General features: G+C 44.9%; 1 long non-coding RNA gene across 1 annotated transcript; it reads right to left on the minus strand.

The window, feature by feature from the left end:
• Window positions 1-4,981: 4,981 nt before the first annotated feature.
• LOC143840794 (uncharacterized) lies at window positions 4,982-16,237 on the minus strand. Its single transcript, XR_013232419.1, has 3 exons — window positions 16,173-16,237; window positions 12,248-12,403; window positions 4,982-5,371 (listed from the first exon to the last, which is right to left on the minus strand). It is a non-coding gene; the product is annotated as an uncharacterized LOC143840794 (long non-coding RNA).
• Window positions 16,238-17,389: the final 1,152 nt, after the last annotated feature.

Here is a 17,389-nt window from a genome sequence, read left to right on the forward strand (position 1 = left end):
AAAAATGTAACCAGAGACCACAGGAGCTGCTTAGAGTGGTCTTGTGCAGTCTCTTTAAACTTTAAAGGGACTGCAAAAGACAGCCTGAAAAAAAGCTCAGTAGTCAGGAGGCACTCTCATCAACCAACTGTTTCAAGTTTAAAGGAAGTGAACAAGACAGTCCAAAATAGTTGTGCTCCTCCCTGTCGCTCAACTGTTTTTTGCACAAACAGAACTCATAGTCTCTTTCAACCTTTGATTTCTGCTCTGTCCATCAACCACTATGAACCACCATGGACTGCTTCAAAAGATTATGGAAGTTTGTGATAGTTGGGTAAGAAACATGTGGAATCCCCAGCACTCAAACAAACTCACATACAGTACCACTCATAAAGTCTGAGTCCAGTGGCCCCTTTAAGAGCAAAGCAATTTTACTCAAGATATAAACTTTTGTGTGGAAGCACAAACATTTATACTTTTAACTTATACTTTCAATAGAACTTCATTGGTCTTAAAGGGACCACTGGACCCGAATTTTGTTCTGCTGCTTCAGACCCACATGGCTACCCATCTGAATCTACAGTCACTTACAGTTTGGTTCGCAGTCTTTTTGATACCAAGGCCCTGATTATGAGAGCCCAGCAGCTCAGTGGTCCCAGACATTCAAGTGCTGTTATAATGATTTTGTTGGTTTATGTACTAGGTTCACAGGCCAAAAGCACAAAATCCCCTTTGCTTCAAAAAGGAGAGAGGACTGTGTTGCATTAATAATCTAACAGTAAGAGTTGTGAGATTTTATGAAAAAAATCACATCACTGGTTCCTATTATGCAGGTGGCTTTCTTTGACACAGTCAGGCCTTTGAACACAGCCCAGATCAGAAACGGGGAACCCTCTTGTCAATGTGCATCAGCCTTATTCTCACAACGTCATCGGACTGCCCACGCGCCTTCAAGCTTATACAGGTATCTGATTTTGGTTTACAGTAGCTGGGGGGGGGCATACCTGTTCTATATTAATTATGTGTGTCTCCTACATTGAGAACTTGGATGAAAAGCGGCTGAAAAACAGCAACCGCATTTCCTTGCATAGTAAAAAAAAAAGGAGGGGGGAAGGATTTCTAAATCTTCCCTAAAAACAATCGAGGGAAAGATTAGGGAGTAGAGTTTTCTATTAGAATATGTTGCATTTGTCCATTTGTAAAAGTTGCCCTTGGCCACTAGTTAGTTTGCCACTTCAGGGATCTACCTTAGCAATTCTTTTATGATGTTCCAGAATCTTCTTAGTCCATGGCAACTGGAACATTTGCAGGGAAGACGGTTTTGAGAATCAGCTGGCCACAGAATTCTAACTCTAGACCATTTAAATTAGGGGAGACTACCTAGTCATCTGTTTCCCTGAGGGTCCCCTTCAAAAGGATGCAGCCACAGAGTTCTACTTCCAGACTATCTGAAAGAATGGAGACTATCTAGCCATTTGTGTGTTTATGGGTCTCCTTCAAAATAATGGCTTCTACAACTTCCTTTGGCCCTTAACAATAACTTCTCTAGACAAGACATGTAATGTAAGTCAGGGCTCCCCTCTCAACTCACACCCAACGTTGGGCAACTTTAAATGTGCTCCATCTCTGATGCAGTACACAGGGAGGGAAGCATCTGCTTTTCCTTCTATGCCATTTTCCCTAGTGGCAACAGCTATAGAAGACCAATTTGCATGTACCTCATGCTCAGAGAGTTCTGAGAACATGTGATTGAGGAAACACGGAGTCTGAGACAGGCCCTCCCTCCCTGCAGCTGTGTATTTTATCATATTTGATTATTACTTACACTGTAACCTGCCACGAATTCCTACATGGTGGAAAGTGGCAAATAAAAGTTTTATTTAAAAAACTGAGTTTCCACTCTTGAAAATGACACAAGAGGGAAGGCAACATTTTCCTATTTCCATTAAGCAATGGAACACTTCCTGAGGCTCATCCTCCGATGGCACGTTTGACCATGAGTCAGATTAGGGGACTTGCATCTGATGTAGATGACACCCCTGGGGATATGGAGCACTTGGAGCTCCAAGAGAGGAGTGGGAGAAGGATTAGGATTGTGATTAGGATTGACAGGCTATTGACAGAGAGGAATTGTGTCCAGGACATGGGGGGGGGCGGGTGGCATTGGGGCATCTGTACCGCTATGTCACTTCTGGAGTAAACCAGTAGGATGTAGAATGATGGCTATGTTAGTCATTCAATTGAATCCAGCTCTTGGTGATCCTATGGCTAAACTGTCACCATGGTTTTTGATCTTTATTTTAGTTGTATAACGTTCCGGCCAGTGTCCATTTTGATTGTATTTCGTCACTGTGCACTTTGTCGGCTTGCCACTGACCAATCCTAGCCTCATGGCTTTCCCCATTGAGATTGATTGCATGGTATTTCTAGAATATTTCTAGGAACTGGCAAAAAATCTCCATACAGGAAGACTGGGATTTAGAGTGGTTGTTATGGTTTTTATGGTGGCTTTATTTACGTTGATGACAGTGATGTTTTGTCGTTGATTGTTTTATGTTGTGAGCTGACCATCCATGAGGAGGGCTGTATACAAACTTAGTAAATGGATTAAAATAAGTAAATAAAATGTTAATTGGGATAGAATTTTTTAAAAAATCCTTTACACCACACAAGACAGCATCACTTGCAAAGAGCCTGCGTCTTCAAGTATAAGACTAGAATCTAGGAGACCTGTGTTCAAATGCCACTTCTGTTATGTAGACTTGCTTAAAAGAGAACTGCATTTGGATGAACATAAGATTCAGTTTCTTTTGACATCCCAGAAACCTGATATAATTGAACCAGTTGCAAAGCTTTTATATCTTGCCATGAGAGATCGTGAATGTATTTTGTCTTACTCTAAAGCAGTGGTCCCCAACCTTTTTATCACTGGGGCCCGGTCAATGCTTGACAATTATACTGAGGCCCGGAGGGCGGGTAGTCTTTTGCTGAGGGACGTCACTGCCGCTGCCTGAGCCCGTGCTCTGCTTCCTTTTTCGCTAGCACCCCTGACTTCCCACTACCTACTGGGGGGCCTTGCCAGCAGCAGCTGCACAGTGCCATGCTGACGGGGAGCCCCAGCCATGGCAGCCGCTGGAGGGCACCAAAGGTGAGCCGGTGGCAGAGTGGCAGGGCAGCCCCGAGGCAGCAGCTGGGGAGGAGGATGAGAGGAGCCGCGGCCCGGTACCGACTGATCCACGGACCAGTCCCGGTCCCTGGACCAGGGGTTGGGGACCCCTGCTCTAAAGCAGGATCGTAGTCTTTGTTTTCTCTGTATAGCAGTGGATCCTTTTGCACTTTCCCTCCTTATATTGTACTTTTATATGTTATTAAAGGCTTGTTGTTGTATGTAGACTTGCTTGATCTTGAGTCAATCTCTCACACATCTTTTCAGCCTCCCTTACATCACAGGATTATTGTAATAACATAAGCCAGGCTTTTAAACCAAGATTTCATGAAACGCGAGGGTCTCTTGATGACCTTAGAAGGGTTTCCCAAATGGGTAGAAGTTAAATTTTAAAATTTATATTCAAAATTTGTTAAATATTTATCAGGTGATATGATCATATATGGTTGTCTCAACCTGTTTCCTACTCCCAAAATGGCCAATGATGGGCTTGGAGGGGGTGGGAAGGGGAGGGGCCCCGAGTGGCTGTGTCCACAGCTCTGCTTCCCAACCATATTCTGCATGATCGCACCATTTCCAAGGTTTCTCGAAGCCTGAAGAATGTTTAAGGGGTTTCTCAATGGAAAAAAAAAAGTTGAGAAAGGCTGTAAACCAGTTTGAGTCCCCACTGGTGTGAAAGGTGGAGTAAACAGAAACAAAATAAAATAATAAAATAATAAAACAAAAGAAAATAGAAACAAAAGAAAAATAATAAAATAAAATAAAATAATAAAACATGAGGCACTTGAGGCATTCTTGTGGGACCTGATGTTACCAGAAAGGAGAGTAAGCTATCTTGGGGAAACTAAGTCTTGGATACTCTGCTGATTGCTATCAATCTTACTCCCGCTGAAATTTCTACCATTCCCTCTGAAATCAAATGGTCCTTTTCCTCAAAATGCTCCCTGGCAGTCTGGGGAAAGGAGTTGACACTGAGTCTCCAATCTTACCTGAATCCTCAGACCTACTATATATTCTTATGTGCTAATGATATATGTAGAGTAACTACAAAGACCTTGCTCATACTTAGCAAAACTTAGTATCCTGAAGGTACTGCCCAGCCCCGGGTAGGGACATTTTCAGTACTAGGCTCTTATTTATGTTCACAATTGTTCTCCTCAGGGGGATTCTTCTGACAGACAATAAAAAAGCAAGAAAGAGAGACGGGGGCGGAGGGAGAGAGAGAGGGAAGCTACAGCAGCTTTTTAACGGAAACTCTTCATTGCCGTAGGCTTATTTCCGTTTGTTTTCCCACTCTGTTTGGTTCGGTGGAACAGCTCTAACATGTAAAACAATACATTGTTTTGAAGAAGCACTAGGCTTTGACCTCAGAAAACATAAAGCATTTGTTATCAATTTGTAGTGCTACTTCTTGATTTGAAAAGACCAAGTATAAGCAGTAGAATGATTTTGGGCGTGCATACCGAAAGCAAAAAAAGAGAGTGGGAGAGAGAGAGAGAGAGAGAGAGAGAGAGAGAGAGAGAGAGAGAGAGAGAGAGAGAGAGAGAGAGAAATCCAGCAATTTAATTTCCCCAGATTTTTTTGGTGCTTTGCTAAATGACACATATGCTTCTGTTGAGACAGGTGTCCTTTACAATGATATGCAGCTACACTAGTGGCAGAAAATTTTAAAAATTAATTTACTTCATTCATACTCCACCTTTCTCCCAAATGCTTTACTTTGTTCTCACTGTTCCATTATTTCCCCTGTGAGGAAGATTAGGCTGAGAGGGTGAACTATTGGGTGAATCTAGCAGAAATTTGCCATGAATGGAAAAATTTACCCAATTCCCCTCATTCTTCTGAAAACCTCTGACTCCCCCATCACCCCGCTACTGAAAGCTCCCTGTCTCCTAGAATCAGCAGCTAGGGGAAATTTTGAGCCAAAACAGGTGGAACTGTATGAGAAAGTCCTGCTCCACTGAGAGAAATGCCTCCCATCAGCAGAGATTTATCACAGGATCCAAGTCTCTGATCTAAAAGGAAAGAATTAAAACTGGCCTTGATCAGGGCTGGGGCTTTTTCAAACCTGGCCCCGACCTGGTGGAACCCTCTCCCTAGTGAAATCAGGGCCCCTGCAGGACTTGAAACAGTCCCAGAGGGCTTATAAGACAGCGCTGTTCTGTCAGGCCAGTGGGAGAGGCGAGGGATAACATCTGGAAAATGCTGTCCAACTTGTCAGGAAACCTGTAACCATAAAATAGGTGGGTTTAGTACAATTTTAATAATTTTAAAACCCAATTAATTTAATTGTCAAATTTTGTTATATATATATATATATATATATATATATATATATATATATATATATATATATATATATATATATGTTATTATTTTTATCTGAAGTTACTCATTGAGTCAAGGGTGAAGTTATATCTGTGGACATTTGACAGCAGATGCAAATGAAGGCTTCTGCCAGCCTGTGAGCTAGCCAATCGGGTCAGCCTGTCAAGGTCCAATTAGACTGTACTGCTTGGAACCAATCAGGGGGTTTGGTGGGCTGTCTGAAGAGTATAAACGTGCCTGTGCATGCCTGCTTTCTCTGTTCGGTGTTTGGGGTTTGATGTTGGAGTTGCTAAATAAAAAGAGCTGTTTTGAAGAACTGGAGTCTGTGTTTACCAAACCCATAGACTAAATAGGCGGGATATAAAATATATAAAAAAATATATCATCATCGTTATTTATTATATCCACAGTGCTTTGATGCATACATGCTATAAGAGAATTGTCATGCTGGACTTGCACCCGGCACCTTTTTATTCAGCACAGATCCTACAAATAGGGTCGCCAGCCTGATCTCCTAACACTACCCTTGTCGCCATTCTGGTTGCCTCTCAACAGCCATGAGCAATTCTCCAGGCTATGCTTGCATCCCAGACAGAGAGGAGTGTTGAATTCCTTGTGGCCAGCCATACCACATGACAGTTAGGCTCTGTTTGGCTTGACACTCATAGATCTTGCAGGTCTGTCCTCAGCCAACCTTGGTAACCCAACCAGTCCACTTAAACAAGCAGATTCTTGGAATCTAGCCACCCAATGGAGAGCAGGGGTTAAGAGTGAAAGACTCTTATCTGGATACCCAAGTTCAACCTGAAGCTTGCTGGAAGAACTTGAGCTGGGCATAGTTCTCTCAGAGATCTCTCAGCTCCACATACTTCACAAGGTTCCAGTTGTGGGGAGAGTAAGGGAATGTGATTGTAAACCTGTTGAGGTGGAGAAAAGTGGGGTATAAAAACCTCCTCCTCTTCCTCCTTCTCCACTGACTTTAATTCTTAGCTGTGGCAGTTGCAGGATGTCACATTATTGCCAGTTTAAGCTTTATACTTCTTGTTCCCGAGTAGCTCAGCCCAGCTCAGTTTCTCATAAAATTGTCTATTGTCATTGAGATCAGCCTCAGCCTGTGTCCTGACCTTTCATGAACCTTCATTTTCAGGAACTCAAAGGCAAAAGTAAATTTCAGAGCACAGACGCTGAGGACAATATCTATGCCGTACACTTTAAAATGGTCTCCTAGTTATGTTGTCCTAATTTCAGAAATGGGCTTGGACACTATTCTTGGGGGCGGGGAGCAATCATTTCTAGGATTTTAGATTGTTTAAGGTGATTTTCCCTTCAATGTTTTTGCCTGAAGTTTGGGTATATCAGTGTTTTGCTGAACAAATTAGGACGTTTGGGATGGAGATAGGGTTGGGTGTGCTTTCACCGCTTCAGCGATCACGGCAGCCTGAGGCAGCCAGTGCTGCGGCGTGGAGGGGAGGGGCAGCGGTGCTGCCCCTCCCCTCCACGCCGCAGCGCTGGCTGCCTCAGGCTGCCATGATCGCCAAAGTGGCCAATGTGTGCTGAAGTGCCCAACTCTAGACGGAGATCCATTAAACTCCATTAAAATCCATTAAACTTCCTACTGGAATGCTAAAACCCCACTAACAGTTCTAATATTTCCAGACATTCCCCAAGCTTCACTCTTGACTCATTTATAACCTGCTTTGATTCCAAGATCTTGTTTTTTTTAAAGAAAATCACCAGTATTTATTGCCATTGCTGTTGTCATTGAGTCTCAGCTGATTTAGGATATCCCCTCATTGGGTGTTCAAGATGTTTAGAGGTGGTTTTGCCATTACCTACCTTCACATTAAAGGTAAAGGTAAAGGTATCCCCTGTGCAAGCACCGGGTCATGTCTGGCCCTTGGGGTGACGCCCTCCAGCGTTTTCATGGCAGACTCAATACGGGGTGGTTTGCCAGTGCCTTCCCCAGTCATTACCATTTACCCCCCAGCAGCAAGCTGGGTACTCATTTTACCGACCTCGGAAGGATGGAAGGCTGAGTCAACCTTGAGCCGGCTGCTGGGATTGAACTCCCAGCCTCATGGGCAAAGCTTTCAGACGGCTGCCTTACCACTCTGCGCCACAAGAGGCTCTTCACATTATGACCCTCTTATTCCTTGGTGGTCTCCCATCCAAATAGTGCTGATCCTGCTTAGCATCGGATGAGGTAGGGGTAGCCTGGAATATCAAGGTCAAGGCTTAAATTGATTGTTTCAGATTGGCAATTCTTCAAATACCAGAGATCACCAACAGAGAACATTTTCTATTTCCTGTGAACTAGCACATGAAGATTCTTTGAGAGTTGAACATGCATACAATTATTACAAGTGTGCAGTGCAGATAAATCCCAAGAGTTTGGGTTTTCATAAATTCAGCTGATTTTGATCTGGATATTCCTCGGCTATTCCTACCAGTTCTTTCCTCCATGTCATTTGCATCCCTTCCATCTATTGGGTGAATGCTGTACAATGAAACAGAGAGAAAACAAGAACCATCCAGAATCATTAAAATTGACTAGAAGTTTGCTACTGATCTAGTGAAACAAATTTATTTTAGGGAACTAAAGGAGAAGTGGAGGGTTTTTACCCCACTCTTCACTACCTGAAGGAGTCTCAGAATGGCAAGCCATTACCTACCCTTCCCCTATTCACAACAGGCACCTTGTTAGGTAGGTGAGGCTGAGAGAACTCTGAGAGAAATGTGATGGTCCCAGGTCACCCAGCTGGCTGCATGTGGAAGAGGAGTGGGGAATCAAATGTAGTTCTCTGGATTATAGGTCACCACTAATTTAATAAAAGGAGGAGTCCTTTTGACCAGTTGTCCATCCATGGAAGGTATAACTCATCATAAAATAAAGCTAGGAACCTCTAAATTGGCCACCAGGCTCAGGATGACTGTGGACAGTATCCCGGATGAGGCAACACCGGGCTGAAACTTCCACTAAGCTATCCACTATGAACACAAGATCTTTTTTTCTCCTCTCACTCTCAGCAAGTTCAGACCCCATTAACCTCAGACCCCATTAACCCCATTAACACAATGTTCATCACCCTACACAAACAATGAACCTCTGAATGCCACTGAGTATTTTAACAACAACCGCTCTTGATTTCCCCATCCCTCCCTCCAGGGAACAGGTGGTGAGTTTTCGGATTGTTTCGATATAAATGTAATTGCTTTACGTTTTGAAATACAGTATTTAAAATTGTTGTTTCATTTTGGTCATGTAATGAGCCTTCAGGGAAGGGCGGTGTACAAGTTTCATAGAATGATCTTTAACCTGCTCCTGCGGAGCGGATTAAATAAAGCAGTAACGGCTGGTGGAGAAGAGTTAGGGCAGGCTCTGTCCGGGATATAAACTCGGAGGAGCGAATCAAGAGGGGTCCAGATCTTACTTTTCCCAGAGCAAAGACCTGGTGGAAGAGCTCCATTTTGCAGGCCCTGTGGAAATCGGAAAGTCATTATTCCCCTTACCAACACTGAACTTTGGGCTAATCACAAACCTGTTAGATCTGTTCTCACAGAGCAGTTCTCTTAGAGCTCTCTCAGCCCCACCTACCTAACAGGGTGTCTGTTGCGGGGAGAGGAAGGGAAGGCGACTCCTTTGGATAGTGAAGAGCAGGGTATAAAAACCAACTTTTCTTTTTCGTCATCACATTATCACCCATTCAACCTATTTGCATGTCAGGTGAACGTATCAGGAGGCTTAAAGGAGAATGCCACTCAACTCTTTGGCCAGGAATAAGGCCATTGCAAAAACCCATCACCCCTGGCAAAGAGCATCAGCACAGCACGGAGACATCCCACCATCTCCTAGTCTGCTGACCATGAGGAAACCCCCGTCCAGAGAGTCTCCAGCTGGAGCAACCCAGGTACTCCCTCTTAGCTCCTACCACCTGCTGGCATTTCCGGGGATGGCAGGTTCTAGGGGAAGTTATCAACACAATAGAGAAAAACGGTATCTAAAACAGGATGATTTTAAGATGTAAGAAACAAAACTTGCTTGCTGTCTTTTTCTTAATTTTATTTTCCTTGTAGTGACACACAAAATGATTGTTTCTGCTAAACAGCTTTTATCAGTTGTGGTCTGAGCAAAAAAAAACAACCTCCCCACATTGCTAAATGTATTTAATTTTTTAGCTTGGGATTGTCTGCTGATGTTACTTTTAATTGAACACAGTACAGCTTTGGCAAGCCTTTACTAATTTTGTAGTATAATTATATTTTAAGGATTGGAAACTTTCCACTGTGTCTTTCTTACTGTTGTTGTAGTAAGTGATGATGATGATGATGATGATGACGATGTTTATATTTATTCCCTGCCACTCCCAAAGCCGGCTCGTGGCAGGTTACATCGGTTCATAAAACAATTTAAAACCCCATAAAAAGAACATAAAATTCCATTACAATCATAGCCCAATATAAAATATAAAGATATTTCGCGGTGGAAAAAGAGACCCAACCCCACCCTACAACGTGGGCTTTGGCCTCTACTGGTTCCCCTCTGCCACCTGGAAATGCAAGCCACCCATGCAGCCCCACCTGGAGCACTGCTGTGAACCTCAGGCATAAGTCTCCTATGGAGGCCCCTAAGCTAGGGGAGATCAGCAAGCAGCTGTGGTCTCCCACCCAATGAATCCATCCCGATGAACAAGAACTGCCAGCTGTAACCATGTCAAGTAAAAGACATGCACGGGTAATCAAAACACACAATTGTAACATCATATCAAAACAACAACATGTAATTATGAAATAATGACAGAACGGAATCCATTAATACTCAGAAATGGGGGGTGGGGTGACAAGGCCAGAGGAAGACCCAGAGACCCAGAGAGGGAGAGGCCAGGAGCTGGTGCACAGCCCAATATAAGAGCTCGCTGGACTGAGGCCTCCTGGAGTCCCTGCCCATGTGTTCCACCCTGGCTGCTGTGCATGGTGTGTTTGCACGTTGGAGACACAATCCCACCGCTGGCCCATCCCCTCCCTCCAGCTTCCACTGAGGCTCTGCCTCTTCCTCCTGACCTCCTAGTTCCCTGAGGCTGCAATCTGGTTGTCTTATTTTAGTTCTGGCTTTCATGTCAGAACTCTCTCAGCCTCACCTACTTCACAAGGTGTATATTATGGGGAGAGGAAGGGAAGGCCACTTAGAGACTTCTTCAGGCTGTGAAAAGCATGGTATAAAAACCAACTCTTCTGCTGCTGCTGCTGCTTATGGAGCTGTTCTTGGACCTTCTCTTGGAACTTTTCACTAGGACCCATCATGCACATGGGGGAATGCCCGAGCTGGCGCCAACAGAGCTTCGGGGAAAATCCCCGATTATTCTCAATGTAACCGCCATCCCAGGCACCAACCAGTACAGGCCCTTGGAAGACCTGCATTAACGAAACGCGAATTCTTCCAGAGGCCTGGGTCAACTGAGGGTGCAGGCGAGGGCTAGGTTGGGCAGGCCCTGTGCATAATCGGAGGAGCCGGGCTTTCAGCCAAAAGGGGAAACTTAGAGAGGCATGCTTTGTGCTACAACTTTTAAGGGGGGAATTTTTTACTTCGCCTGCATGATTGAACATTTATTCATTGCTCCATTATTAATTTGCTTTAAAAAAACCTCCCTTCCATGGGAGAAAAGAGAGGGAGGCAGGTGCGTGGGCGGGATATTAGAGGCAGAGATAGCGCTTCTTCACCTCCATACATTTTTTTTTTTTTTTTTGCTGGTGGCCTGCTGGTTGCTCTCCGGTAAGTAGTGCTACATCTGTTGGTGAATCCACTTTTGGGGATTCACCAACTAGCACTTTAAAATGGAGGATGTAGCCGGCTGTTTATTGCTCAGACGCTTCATGCTGGCAATGTCATGTGGAGGGGCCGGAATATAACAACAACAAAAGGTAAGTATCTCACTATTTTTAAAGTGTGTGGAAATCCCCTTGACCCTCCTGAACAATTCCACATCATCTGCAAATTTAGCCAGTCACCCCTAGTTCTTAGTTCCTAGGAGAAGGGTAACTTTGACACGTGTGGGTAAGCAGAGCATAGCTGGTATCTGCACACATAAAGAGATAAATTGCAAAAGAAGTTATTGTGTGTGTGTGAAAGCTGATTTCAGTTGAATTTATTTTTATACTCTTTTGCTTCCTGCTCACATTACCCATTTGTTTTGTAAATGTTCTAGTTACAAAGTGAATATTTCAAAAAGCAGCCCCACCCCAGTCATTCTAATTACAGGAGATGTGCATGGAAGAGTTCAATCATTTTTCTGATAAGACTGCTGTCCTCATCACCAATGCTTTGATCAGTCTAACAACACAGTATGAAGTTGGGTAAATCAACTTTAATAATAAAGAGAAACTTTCTTTTTATATACTTAAAGAAATTGTTTGCATAATTCCAGCCGGAATATTTTCACCGAAACGCATTAGAAAGACTGGGGGGAGTTTCAAAATCAGCTGTTTTGAAAAGAACAAAGGTACACTCAGCAACTAGAAGCCAGTGGGAATCCATGACAGAAGCACTTTGGATAATCATCTGTATTTCAGTTTCAATGGGAGTTCTAGTTGCAGTACATTGAGGTCTACCAAGGCAGCTGAATGAAGAGAGAATTCTGACGGAGAATGGGCTGTAACTAGGGTTGCCAGCTTTGGGTTGGGAAATACCTGGAGATTTTGCGGGTGCAGCCTGGGGTGGGTGGGGTTTGGGGATGGGAGAGACTTCAGCCTCATACAGAAAGGTAATTAATAACTGCATACTTTCAAAATGCTCTGTCACTCTGCTGCTCTATTTCTTTGGAGAGTCTCAGGAGCCAGTTAAGTCCACCATTGACAACAGCTGGTAACTCTAGCCATAACACTTCAGACTCCAAAAGAGAAGGTCACTTTTAAAATGTTCCCCCAATGTAAAAAGGCCTTAAAATAAAAACAAAAAAAGAATCTTAGCTCATTGAGGAAAAAGTTTATTTCCTGGCCTGGTTCACACAGTGCTAATTCCCCACTTACATGGATGTGCCACTGTAGGCAGTCCTTCAGGGGTAGTCAAACTGCGGCCCTCCAGATGTCCATGGACTACAATTCCCAGAAGCCCCTGCCAGCATTTGCTGGCAGGGGCTTCTGGGAATTGTAGTCCATGGACATCTGGAGGGCCGCAGTTTGACTACCCCTGCCTTAGACCAACACAGCTACCCATTTGAATCAATCTTTAGAAAGATTACCCTCCCCCTGGAGTCTGAGTCAATCTGCTCTGTTCAACCACCTCTTTACCACCACATTGTCAAGATCCTGCGTTAAGATCTCATCACGTAATACTTTTGGGGTTGGTTTCATATGCCATGTTTCATTTGTCATGTTTTATGCTTGCCTGAAAGGTTACCTTTGAATGGTCTTTAACCTGTGTTAAATTAAGTGGTGGTTCCTCACAATGGCCTTGCAAGCGTTTTTCAACTTGATCTTGTGGGACTGATCTGTGCTCTTAGGAAAGCCAAGTAGTGTCTGGGAGTAAGGGCATACTTTATGCTTGGGGAAATTAGTCTAAGAAAATGAAAACCTGGTACGCTATGAGCGCACCAAGATTTGGATTGGGGGGAGGGAACTTAAAAGTATGCTTGTTGTTTGGTGGCTCAGTTCTGGCAAGAAAAAGCCTCGCCCTCTTTTTGTTTGCTTCCCACAATAAGGAGATTGTTTTCCTACATTGAGGGAGCACTCATTTTTCTACAGGTCTAGACTAGGCCTTCGTCTGGCGGTATGTCCAGGAAATTAAATCCCAGAGTGGAAGGCAGTCACTGAACCACCTGGAATGATGTTCACGGGATTAGCAGAGCTGCATGTACTATATAAGATGCAATGTAGATCTTAATTAGAAAGGGGGAGGGACTGGTGGAAATCAGCAGCCTTGGGTTTCCACACTAGCTCCACGTTGTGCTTGGAACATTCTACTTCAAAACAGTGTTGCACAATGCATGAGGTCACTTCCTGCTAGGAACCCAGAAGTAACATTGCCACACTGCAGTGACACTCTAGGATTTTCCAAAGGCTCTACGGTAAAAATGACTGAGTTCATGAAAATTCCTACAGCATCAATGCAACACGGCAGTACTTCTGGCCAGACGTGACATCGCCACAATGGTGATGTCGTTTTCTCCCCCATTCTCTTCTCTCGCGGCTCCATTGAGAGCTGGTGGGAGATGGGAAGTACCAGCTCCTCTTTCAAAAAAATAAGCTCTCGGAAGTATCTGGTTGGATACATGTCGATATACTTAAATAGCCAGTCTTAAGTATTGCTAACAAGAACTGACTCTCTGCCTTAATCAGACAGCCCCAATCCATCACTGATCCCATAACAATCCTCTTTCATTTCATGCACCATTCGTTCAGAAGGAAGTGTTGCTGCTTTGTGTCTTTTCCTGGGCTCTGTGGAAAAACACGAACCTCTGAAGTTCTGTGTCTTCTTCAATAGGCCTGGTCTCATATTCTAGATAAAGGTAAAGGTAAAGGTATCCCCTGTGCAAGCACCAGGTCATGTCTGACCCTTGGGGTGACGCCCTCTAGCGTTTTCATGGCAGACTCAATACGGGGTGGATTGCCAGTGCCTTCCCCAGTCATGACCGTTTACCCCCCAGCAAGCTGGGTACTCATTTTACCGACCTCGGAAGGATGGAAGGCTGAGTCAACCTTGAGCCGGCTGCTGGGATTGAACTCCCAGCCTCATGGGCAGAGCTTTCAGACTGCATGTCTGCTGCCTTACCACTCTGCGCCACAAGAGGCTCATATTCTAGATAGTGGGTGTCTATTCAATTTATGTTTTGTTTTCGGGGGGGTAGCTGTTTAGTAGCTGGTTTTTAACTGTCAAGACCAGGGGTAGTCAAACTGCGGCCCTCCAGATGTCCATGGACTACAATTCCCATGAGCCCCTGCCAGCATTCGCTGGCAGGAGCTCATGGGAATTGTAGTCCATGGACATCTGGAGGGCCGCAGTTTGACTACCCCTGGTCAAGACCCTTCTTTGCAGTGAGACAGAGCCTTTTGAAACCTGATCCTAGACTTGTTGCTCAGAAGTAATTCCTAAGCACAGCAGGCCTGTCCCGAGGTAAGCATGCCTAGAATTGCAGCCAACATCAGAATTTTGTCTTTCTGTTGTACGTTGAACATCTTTAAGTTATAATTTGTTTTGGGAGGATTCGAATGGTTCTGCATATTTTTTTTAATGGCGATGTGAACATTCAGTTTGTCAACACTTGAGGAAGACGTTAGCTCTAACAAGTCTCTGCCTGGGAACTTCTCGGGTGTTTCACATATTTATGTACAAGTGTTTGTACATAATTATGATATTGCATTAAAACGGTGTTAATTTGTTGCAGCTTGGGAGTTGGCTGTGCTCTGTTGGCATTTTCTTTTCTTTTCTTTCTTTTTCTTTTTTGCTTTCAAATTTTCCCTCTTGTGGTTTATCTCCTTGCCAGGAAAACTGTGCTAATGCAGGGACGGACATTCTTCAAACTCTTATCCAAACAGGCAACACAAAATAATGAATTTTAATCTATCATCATCTCACACAGTTAAGAGAGACATATTTTATCAGCACAAGACGTATCTGGCTGGCACAATAGAGAGATAATTTACACCAAGGGGATCAACACCTGTAGCTAGGATTCCCCGATAAGGGAAAACTAGGAACTCTTACCATAGAGTTTCTGGTAGTTCCTAGAACTCTTTGAAAAAGGCAGTGATTAATGGAACCTGGGGGCTACGGATCCTTCACACACACTGGGGTCTTGGTACTCCTATCAGTATGAATAATAGAAGCATAGAATCAATAGGGACAAAGCCCATTGTACTTGTAAATACAACGGGCGCTAGGTGTTCTTTTGGGGCCGTAGGGAAGGCTTTCTTCTCCCCCCCCCCCGGCCGCAGTGCGGCCTTCCCCCTGGACCCAGAAGTGCACCCACGGCCTCTTTGAAGGCTGGACTCTGAGGCATTGTACGATTTTGAAGTCCCACCTCCAAAACTCCAGGAATATTTCCATCCCAGGGGTAGCCAACCTCCAGGTGGGGCCTGGAGAGCTCCTGGAATTACAGCTTATCTGCAGAGTATAAAGATCAGCTCCCCAGGCAGAAAGGGCTACGTTGGACAGGGTTGTGGTAGAGAAGAAACGTTTAAAGCCTCCCACAGAGGTTGTTGTTGAATTGAAAGACTTGAGGCCTACTGCCCAGGGTTGTTGTGCAGAAGAAACGGAAGACAAAAGAACCTCCACAACAGTATCCAGGTTCGTCTGCAGAATAACGCTGTGCAGTGGCCTCAAATCTGCAGAGAGTTGCAAAGAAGAAATACACATGGCTTGGCTGTGTCTACCCCCCCCCCCAGCCAGAGCAGTATTTTAAGTGAGAAGGGACTTTTCTGTGGCCTCCCTGTCAGCCATTTGACAGAAGGAGAAATTCCTCCCCCCTCAAAAGGAATGCCCACCCCATGCCCTGAGGATCCCCTGCATTGCTCTCAGAAATGCCTCAGTCAGGGCCTGGCAGAGGCTCCTTCGCAGCAGGCCTCAAGGGAGGGGGGGAGCGCACTCTGCAGCCTCCTGCCAGCTCTGTCAGGGTTCTGAAGCCATTTACAGTTGGACATGACAGGACGAAAAGGACTGGCGCAGCCTGTCCAAGCCTCTGTTCTCATCCCCCTTGGCAGCCCTACTGACCTCCTCTCCCTGTGGTGGTCAGGAGCAGACTGGCAGCGATGCCCCTCAGATTGCCCCTGGCTGGGCTAGGTGGGTGGGTCGACTGGATGGAACTCTGCTGTCCTGGTGAGGACACAATGGGAAGGCGCTTTGCGCCTTCCCATTGGCCCCTCCCCCGACTGGCTGGAATTCTTGTCAGTACGGACGAGGGGCCAATCAGCTCCTTCTGCTATCCTGGACTGGCCCCACTCCTTTCTCCTACCACTTAGGTCTTAATCAATTATTTATACCACCACCACCAACCCCCGAGTGGTTACTGGTTCATCTACTCCAACCCTTGCACTATGCAGGACACTCACAACCCTATTGCTCATCCACTGTAACCTGCCACCCCCTTGAACCTTCACAGAATCAGCCTTTCTGTCCAGCCTCTGTTTAAAAACCTCTGAAGATGGAGAATCCGCCACCTCCCGAGGAAGCCTGTTCCACTGAGAAACCGCTCTATCAGGAACTTCTTCAGGATGTTTATACATAATTTCTTTTCCATTAATCTCATCCCATTGGTTCTGGTCTATCCCTCTGGGGCAAGAGAGAGCAACTCTGCTCCATCCTCTACGTGGCAGCATTTTAAATATTTGAAGATGGTTATCAGATGCCCTCTCAGTCGTCTCCTCTCCAGGCTAAACAGACCAAGCTTCCCCAACCTTTCTTCATATGTCTTGGTCTCCCAACCACTCAACATCTCTGTTGCCATCCTCTGGACACGCTCCAGTTTGTCTACATCCCTCTTCAGCTGGGATGCCCAAAACTGAACACAGTACTCCAAGTGAGGCTGAACCAGAACAGAGTAAAGCGGTACCAGAGTAAAGCAGTATGGTGCAGCCGTTGTTCAGGAGTTAGTCATAGTTGGGCTAGTCACCTTGGGCAAGTCACAGGTCTCTTAAAGATGTTCTTACAGAGAATTTATCTTAGAAGAACAAGAGCAAGAAGAGGTTTTTTTATATGCCACTTTTTTCCACCAGGAGTCTCAAAATGGCTTCCAATCGCCTTCCCTTTCCTCTCCCTACAACTGACACCCTGTGAGATAGGTGGTGCTTAGACAGCTCTGATATTATCGCTCAGTCAGAACAGTTTTATCCAGGCTGGGGTGAATCCAAGGTTACCCAACTGGCTGCATGTGAGGGAGGAGCAGGGAATCAAACTCAGCTCGCCAGATTAGAAGTCTGAACTCTTAAGTA

This window comes from Paroedura picta, chromosome 6 (assembly GCF_049243985.1).
Source record: "Paroedura picta isolate Pp20150507F chromosome 6, Ppicta_v3.0, whole genome shotgun sequence".
In the NCBI taxonomy this organism is placed as follows: Eukaryota; Metazoa; Chordata; class Lepidosauria; order Squamata; family Gekkonidae; genus Paroedura; species Paroedura picta.